This window comes from Eubalaena glacialis, chromosome 13, assembly GCF_028564815.1.
Source record: "Eubalaena glacialis isolate mEubGla1 chromosome 13, mEubGla1.1.hap2.+ XY, whole genome shotgun sequence".
NCBI classification, from domain to species: Eukaryota; Metazoa; Chordata; class Mammalia; order Artiodactyla; family Balaenidae; genus Eubalaena; species Eubalaena glacialis.
Genome location: NC_083728.1, coordinates 91,672,921 through 91,681,636, shown reverse-complemented (window position 1 = coordinate 91,681,636; position 8,716 = coordinate 91,672,921). Strand labels below are relative to the sequence as shown.

Here is an 8,716-nt window from a genome sequence, read left to right as displayed (position 1 = left end):
GTTGACTTCTTTGAGTCATGTAGTGTGTTCTTTCATTACATAGATTCAAGTCTTCTTTTATTTCAAAGAAGTTTTCTTGAATTGTATCTTCTAATAGTTTTTCTGTTCCTTTCTGGGTTTCTTCCTCAGGGACTCCAATTACCTGGATGTAGGGGTCACCTTACATAGCTTGTGCATCATTCCCTCCATACTCTATTTTAAAATGGTCTCTTTTGGGTTTTTCCTTTTTTTTTTTTTTTTTGCTTCTCTATGTCAGCTGTAGACTACAACTTTATTATTTTTTATTATCTTTGTTTTGGGCAGTATTTATTTTGGCAGTCTCCCCTTTCTCCTTCCAACTCCATCTACATTTCCAAGATGGTTTTACTCTTTTCTTCTACTTCTTTCCCAAGTGCTGTCAGCTTTTGCTTTATCCCTCTTTCTCTCTCACTTGAGATTTTGAATATTTTACTTATCGTCTTCCTTAGTTGCAGTTGTTTCATGAATTTTTTGGAAAAAATGCCTGGTGAAATGTTTGCATGCAGTTTTCATCTGTATACTCTGGTGTGGTCGGCAGGATAATGACCCCAGCACCCGCCAAAGATAGTCACGTCCTAATTAGTGGAAACTGTGCATACGTTATGTGATATAATAAAGGGGAGTAAATGTTGCAAATGGATTAATGTTGCTAATCAGATGACCTTAAAATGGGGAGATGACCCTAGATTATCTGGTTGGGCTTAATGTACTCACAGGGGTCCTTAAATATGGAAGCAGGAGGTAGAAGAGGAGGTCAGGGTGATGCAGCATGATAAAAAACTCAACTGGCCATTGCTGGCTTTAAATGTGGAGAAAGAGGCCATGAACTAAGGAAAGCAGGCAGCCTCAAGAAGCTGGAAAAGACAAGAAAACAGTTCTCCCCTCAACCCTCCAGAAAGGAACACAGCCATACTGGCATCTCAATTTTAGCCCATTTTGTGACTTCTGGCCTTCAAAATAAGCCACTTATTTTGTGGTAATTTGTTACAGCAGCAATAGGAAACTAATACACGTTGCAAAATATCTGAGTACTCTTTGTAAAAAGTTTTGCTGCTGTGTCTTCCTCACTTTTTCCTCTTAGTACGTTTATGTAGATGTTGTGCTGCTTATATATATTTTTATTACTCATTACCGAATGAGTTAGGGCTTTGTACCAACCACTGTCAAGACAATCCTGTAGGTGGGAAGGGAAGTTCAGGTAGCATTCTAGCCTTGCAGGGTTTCATGATGCAAAGTCTTGCTTTTTGTCAACTGCAGCAAGAACAGATTTTTTTCCTGTCACATGGCTTGTCTTCATGATCCTTTGTGTAGACTTCTGTAAATTGGAATGGTTCCAGTGGGAGCGTTTGTCACCCTCCATTTCTCTGTCCGCATTGCAGCAGCAGGTGAAAAGCTTTCGCTCATCCGTTCTCTTACCTTACAGAACTGCATTTTTGCTGGTATTTCCTGAGATTGGCAGCACCTGCGCTGTCACCATTTGGATCTCTCCTCGGCGTCTCTGCATGTCCTTCTGCCAGCTCTAGGAGGAACTCAGTTGCTTTTGGCAGCATTTACCTATATGCTAGAGTTGATCTTCATTGGCTGAAATTGAAGTGTGCATTTTTTACTTTTTTTTTTTTTTGGAGTATGGGGGAAATTGAGTTTCATAGATATGTTCATAAGATAATTCTCATCTGAATTTTTAACAAGTGTCTCAATTGACTGAAAGAAATCTTTAGGCCACACTTTGAGAAACATCTAGAAATTTTTCATCATTGAAGGGAGAGACTTGATCTGGAATCAAAGATAAGTTCCAGCCAAGCCAGCACCTTGCACCATGCTTGGCAAACACAAATGGCTCCATAAACTGAGTGGACCAAATGGGTTTTTTTTCTAGTTCTTCTGCTAAGGAAAATCCTACAGGCAAAATTTTTGTTTGTTTGTTTGTTAAATCAAAAACTAACAACAGGACTTCCCTGGTGGCGCAGTGGTTACGAATGGGACATGGGTTCGAGCCCTGGTCCGGGAAGATCCCACATGCCGCGGAACAACTAAGCCCATGCGCCACAACTACTGAGCCTGCGCTCTAGAGCCCGCGAGGCACAACTACTGAGCCTGAGAGCCACAACTACTGAAGGCTGCACGCCCGCCTAGAGCCCCTGCTCCGCAACAAGAGAAGCCACCGCAGTGAGAAGCCCACGCACCGCAACGAAGAGTAGCCCCCGCTCGCCACAACTAGAGAAAGCCAGCGTGCAGCAACAAAGACCCAATGCAGCCAAAAATAAAATTAATTAATTTTTTTAAAAAAGAACAATTATTATTTAAAAAAAATAACAACATGTCAAGTAAGATAGTTTAGCCCCAGCCACTAGCCAGATGAAGTGCTATTTATGAAGGCAGCTCTTAGGATCCTGTTGAGAAAAGATCAAAGGCAAGTCCAATGGCCCTGTTTGCCCAAAAATATCTCTTAGTCAATCTTCAGGGCTTGAAAACTCGCACCACTCAGTGGGCTGAAAAGTAAGGGGGGAGGAATTGTCTCCAAAAGTACATGAGGATGCCTGATCAAAAAGAACAGGACTGCATCAAGCCCTACCATAAGATGAGAAGCAGTCTTTGTTTATAATAGCATGAAACAACTGCTGATGAAAAACATCTTTGATTAATTTGTTAAAGGACCAAAGACTGAAATGTAAGACTTGATACCATAACGCTCCTAGAAGAAAATGTAGGGAAGAGCTCATCAATATTGGTCTTGGGAATGATTTTCTTTAACATGATTCCAAAAGCACAAGCAGCAAAAGCAAAAATCAACACATGGGACTACGTCCAATGCAAAAACTTCCACCCAGCAAAAGAAACAATTAACAAAATGAAAAGAGAGCTTACAGAATGGGAAATTTTTGCAAACCATATATCAGATAAGGAGTTAATAGATAACTATATCCAAAATAGATAAAGAACTTACAGAACAATAACAAAAAACAAAGTCTGATTAAAAATGGGCGGGAGGGGCTTCCCTGGTGGCACAGTGGTTAAGAATTCACCTGCCAATGCAGGGGACACGGGTTCAAGCCCTGGTCCAGGAAGATCCCACATGCCGCGGAGCAACTAAGCCCGTGCACCACAACTACTGAGCCCGTGAGCCACAACTACTGAGCCTGTGCTCTAGAGCCCGTGAGCCACAACTACTGAACCCGCATGCCACAACTACTGAAGCCCGCACACCTGGAGCCCGTGCTCCGCAACAAGCGAAGCCACTGCAATGAGAAGGCCGCGCACCTCAGTGAAGAGTAACCCCTGCTCGCCACAACTAGAGAAAGCCCGCGTGCAGCCAAAAATAAATAAATAAATAAATTTTTAAAATTTTAAATTAAAAAAAAAAAATGGGCAGGAGAATGAAATAGACATTTTTCGAAAGAGGACATCCAGATGGCCAACAGGCATATTAGAAGATGCTCAACATCACTAATCATCAGGGAAATGCAATGAGGTATCACCTCACACCTGTTGGAATGGCTGTCATCACTAAGCATCTATGTTGTACCAGGACTATGTGGTCAGATTTATCAAAAATGTGAGAGCTAGTCTCAAATTTGTTTAGACAATAAGTAAACGTGATACTGATAAGAGAGCGTGTGCTTTGTGAGTAATGCTGGTTTTTCTGTACTTTTGATCAAAATATCATTCATGGAATATCTAATGTTGGCATTACTACTCTGGAAAGAGTTACAAATGCTGGGTCCTCCTGAACTTGTCCTTTATTCACATGGATGGTGTGATGGGCTGAATTGTGTTCCGCTCCCACCTCAAAATTAATATGTTGGCGTCCTAACCCCCAGTTCCTTAGAATATGACTGTATTTGGAGACAGGGTCTCTAGAGAGGCAATGATGGTACAATTAGGTCACTAGGATGGGCCCTAACCCACTATGACTGGTTATAAGAAGAGATTAAGACACAGACACAAAGAGGGGTGACCATGTGAGGACACAAGGAAAAGACGGCCATCTGCAAGCCAAGGAGAGAGGCCTCAGAAGGAACCAACGCTGCTGACACCTTGACCCTGGACTTCCAGGCTCCTGAACAGTGAGGAAATCAATTTCTGTTGGCTCAGCCACCCAGTCTGAGCCTGAACAAACAGGCTTGGACCCCATCACAGAACATCATTGATAAGCATCACCTGACTTCATCCTTGGAAAATCTTGTTCTCCTCACATCAGTCTCCCACTGTCATGCTCTTCTTTGACCTTCTTGTAACAAACCCCTAAAGAAATAATAAATATCTTGAAACCCAAGACTGACATGAGCGGACAACTTGGATAAATTTATGTCAAGATACCGACAGAGGCCTGCCTTTCAGACAGGATAATGAAGGTGGATATTCCCAAGTTCTGTCTGTGTTTCTACGAAGCTTCTGACTTAATCCTCCCCCTCCCCCCAACAGCAGTGGTTTATAGACGAAAGGTCAGCTGGGATTATGGGCTTTTTAACCTATGCAGTCAATGGCAGCGACCTCTCCAAGTTTATTTCCAACTCAAAAAAGATGGGCAATTATACGAAATTTATGCTCAGCTAAGAAGAAAAGCAATTATAATGATTTTTGCATGCATTTGAAGAATATTGATGCATTCCCCACAGGTGTATGGAAGCTAATTAGCATTTCCATTAATATTAGTTAACGTGATTAATATTTACTTCTCCGTGCCAGGCACCGTGCTCGGTGCTGCAGACAGAAGAGATCTGGTGCGGGGCTTAGTGGAGCTTAGGGTGAGAGAACCAGATGCTGATGAAACAAAAACAAAGATGCTTCACAAACTGTGATAAGTATGATGAAGGAAAAGGCAGGGCACCCTGAGAGAGTGGGGCTGGTCGGGGGAGGGGCAGACCCGAGCAGAGACCCACGTGAGCTGCATCTGAGAAAAAGTATGAGCACAGAAAAGCATCGCAGTGGGGAGACAGCCTCCCCTGGGTCACTCTGTAGCCATTCAGGGTTCCATAGCCTGCTGGAAAGACTCCTAACTTGATAGTAAAAGCAATGGGATGGTGTGTGTGTGTGTGTGTGTGTGTGTGTGTGTGTATGTGTATATAAATTCATCTATTTATTTTTGGCTGAGTTGGGTCCTCGTAGCTGTGCACGGGCTTTCTCTAGTTGTGGCGAGCGGGGGCTACTCTTCATTGCGGCGCGCGGGCTTCTCATTGCAGTGGCTTCTCATTGTGGAGCCCGGGCTCTAGGCGCGTGGGCTTCAGTAGTTGTGGCTCACGGGCTCTAGAGCGCAGGCTCAGTAGTTGTGGCGCACAGGCTTAGTTGCTCCGTGGCATGTGGGATCTTCCTGGACCAGGGCTCAAACCTGTGTCCTCTGCATTGGCAGGCGGATTCTTAACCACTGCGCCACCAGGGAAGCCCTGTGTGTTTTTTTAAAGCAGCTTTATTGGGCTACAATTCATCCATTTAAAGTGTACATGATCAATGGCTCTCTGGATATTTCCAGACATGTGCAGCCATCACCACGGTCAATTTTAGAACGTTTTTATCATCTCAAGAAGAAGTCCCATACATGTAGTCATCACCCCACTATTCCCCACCCCCATCATAGCCCCTAGCAACCACTAATCTACTTGCCATCTCTATGGATTTGCTTATTCTGGACATTACATACAAACGAAATCGTACAGTGTGTGGTCCTTTATGACTAGTTTCTTTCAGTGAGCATCATGTTTTCAAGGTTCATCCATGTTGTAGCACGTGTGTCAGTTCTTCATTCCTTTTTATGGCTGAATAATATTCCCTCGTATGAATAGACCACATTTTGTTTATCCTTTCATCCATCAGTGGACACTTGGGTTGCTTCTACCTTTAGGCCACTGTGAATAATGCTGCTGTGAACACGGGTGTGCAAGTTTTCGTGTGGATGTACATTTTCATTTCTCATGGGTATCTAGGAGTGGAGCTGCTGGGTTGTACAGTAACTGTGGTCAGTCCTACAGCCACCAGACTGTTTCCCTCAGCGGCTGCACCATGTTACGTTCCCACCAGCAGTGGATGAGGGTTCCAGTCTCTTCGCCTCCTCGTGGACACTTGTTGTTGTCAGACTGTTTGATCTACGTGTTCTGGAGGGTGTGAGGAGGTATCCCACTGTCTTTGAGTGCTTTTAAGCTCAGAGATGCCAGGACCGTCCAGGGCTGTGGTTTAGTGCTACAGTTCTCAAACTTGAACGTTCATCAGCATCACGCAGGGAGATTAAAATGCAGAAGATGGGCCCCGCTCCATAGTCACTGTCTGACTCGGCGGGTCCGGGGTGGCCGGGAATTGCATTTCTAATGAGTTCTCAGGTGATGGATGCTGCTCCAGAGACCACACTTTGCCAAACTACTGACGCTGTGGGTGATCATTACTCAAATCCATTTCCCCCGCCTTCACTAATTAAGGTCGTCTACCGAAGACGTGCACGTCCTCCAAGCAGCACGGAGCCTAAACAATAAGGTGTTCGCCGGAGTTGTGGTCCAGGAGCTTGGAGTCAGCTGTGTCTGGTTGCAGCTGAGCGGGTTACGACCCTCCAACTGGGCATGCGCGAGTGTCCGCTCCGTGACCCTTTGACGTCAGCGGGCCGAAAACTCCACCCTCAGGTCGTGCTGAGGGCCGTGGCTTAGTTACGCCTGCGCAGAACGACCTCGACCACACCTTTTCCCGTCACCTCTCCCCAGGCTGCCCACACCTCCACTGCCCTGCTGCTTCATTCTTCATCCCACAAACACCCCAGCCCCTCACCTTCGGGGCGCTGATCTGAGACCTGTTCTGTCCCCTCGCTTGGCTGCCTTGCCAAGAACCCTGTCTGTGCTGCAAACCCAGGCACCGCAGCATTTGGACTTGCTGAGCGCAGGCAAAACAGACCTGGTTCGGTAACAGCTCTGAGAAAGGAAGCAAGAGTGGGTTGAGTTGAGAAGCGAGTGGGAGGTGAGGGAAGAAAGGCAGAGACAAGGAAGGAAATGGAGAAGGAGCCGTAGGGAACGGAACGAGGCGTCGAGACTTGCCTGTGTTAAATGCAAAGACCTGCCCCTGGATGCTCGCAGCAGCTTCACCGAAGTTGCCAAGAATTGGAAGCAGCCAAGGTGCCCTCAGCAGGTGCATGGATGCACATGGTTCATCCAATCAACGGATTATTATTCAGCACAGAAAAGAAATGAGCTGTCACGCCGTGGACAGGCGTGGCGGAACCTTCAATGCGTTATCACTCAGCGAAAGCAGCCAGACTGAAAGGGCCATAGGCTGTGAGGCCAAGCGCATGACATTCTGGAAAAAGGGAAACTATGTAGACAGTCGAAAGATCAGTGGTTGCCGGGGTCTGGGAGAAGGAAGGAGGGAGGGATGAATAAGTGAGCACAGAGGATTTTCAGGGCAGTGAGAGGACTCTGTCTGATGCAGGGACGGTGGATGCATTTGTCAAAACCCATGGATTGTTTGATGCAGAGTGAAACTGTGGGCTTGGTTAATGACAGGGCAGCAATATTGGTCCATCGGTTGTAGCAAACGTCTCGGACAGATTAGATGTAAACAACAGGGGGGAATGAAGGAGGGGCTCAAGGGCACAGGGGAGGGTCAGACCCTGATCTGGCCCCCCCACCACCGCGCCAGGAGCAACAGGTGGAAAGGAGGAGGCAGCCCAGGCGTCGGGGCCTTGTGGGCACAGCCTGGGAAAGTGAACGAGTCTCACACTGGCGGCTTCCGTTTTCTAGGTGGAGAAGAATGCGAAGTCATTGTCTTAAAATGGGGCGGGGCGGGGGGCCGGAAGGATGCGGGGTTTGAGAGTCAAAGCAAACATGGGATCACAGACGTGGGAGCTGATGAGAGGACCTGGTGGGCGTGCTGGGGGCACGGAGGGCCTGGCCCTTAGCCGGTCATGCTGGCCGCCTGCAGACGCAGGAAGTCTGTTCCTCACACCCTCTCGAAACGGGCATTTTCATCTGCATCTTTTTTTGTTGTTTTTTGGCCGTGCCGTGTGACATGTGGGAATCTCAGTTTCCCGACCGGGGATCGAACCCAGGCCCCCTGCATTAGGAGCGCAGAGTCTTAACCACTGGACCACCCGGGAAGCCCTTTATCTGCATCTTAAAGGTGCCTTTAGGCTCTTTCCTTCTGAGCTCCCCTCCCCTGTCGAGGGGTGGGGCCTGAAAGACCCACCATTTCAGGGATGTGCTTTCTTTTCGACGTTTCCCAGGAAGGTAGTCCTTCCTTTCTTTGTGTTTTCCCAAAATGGTAAGCATCCTTCTGGCACTGATTTACCACATATTAATGATTTGTTTTGGGGACTGTTTCAACTCCAAGAGGCCCTGAAGGCCAGGTCAGTGCCTTCTTCATATTTTTCTACCAAGTGTCTGGCAGAGTTGAGTTGTTACCTTAGCGTTGTATCTCAAATCCAAGTATTTGACTTTTGTCAATTAGGAGTGAACATTTTCCCACGTCCTTGACAGCAAACATGCACTTCGTCAAGGGGTCATCCTGGCCCTGGTGTCATGACGAAGAGTCGTTTCTGGAGGAGCAGATCTGGGCACTTGTGCTCACGGTTGATTCCGCCTGGTTCTCGGAATAAGTGCTGCCCTACTTCTTTAAAATTTATTTTTTATTGAGGTGAAATTCATATCACATAAAATTGCCCACTTTAAAATGGACAGTTCAGTGGTATTTAGTACATCCGCAGGGTTATGCAGCCACCACCTCTAATTCT

The 8,716-nt window shown here is 46.4% G+C and overlaps 1 non-coding gene across 1 annotated transcript; it reads right to left on the bottom strand.

Annotated features, from left to right (window-relative positions):
- Window positions 1-8,010: 8,010 nt before the first annotated feature.
- TRNAR-CCU (transfer RNA arginine (anticodon CCU)) lies at window positions 8,011-8,084 on the bottom strand. Its single transcript has one exon. It is a non-coding gene; the product is annotated as a tRNA-Arg (tRNA).
- Window positions 8,085-8,716: the final 632 nt, after the last annotated feature.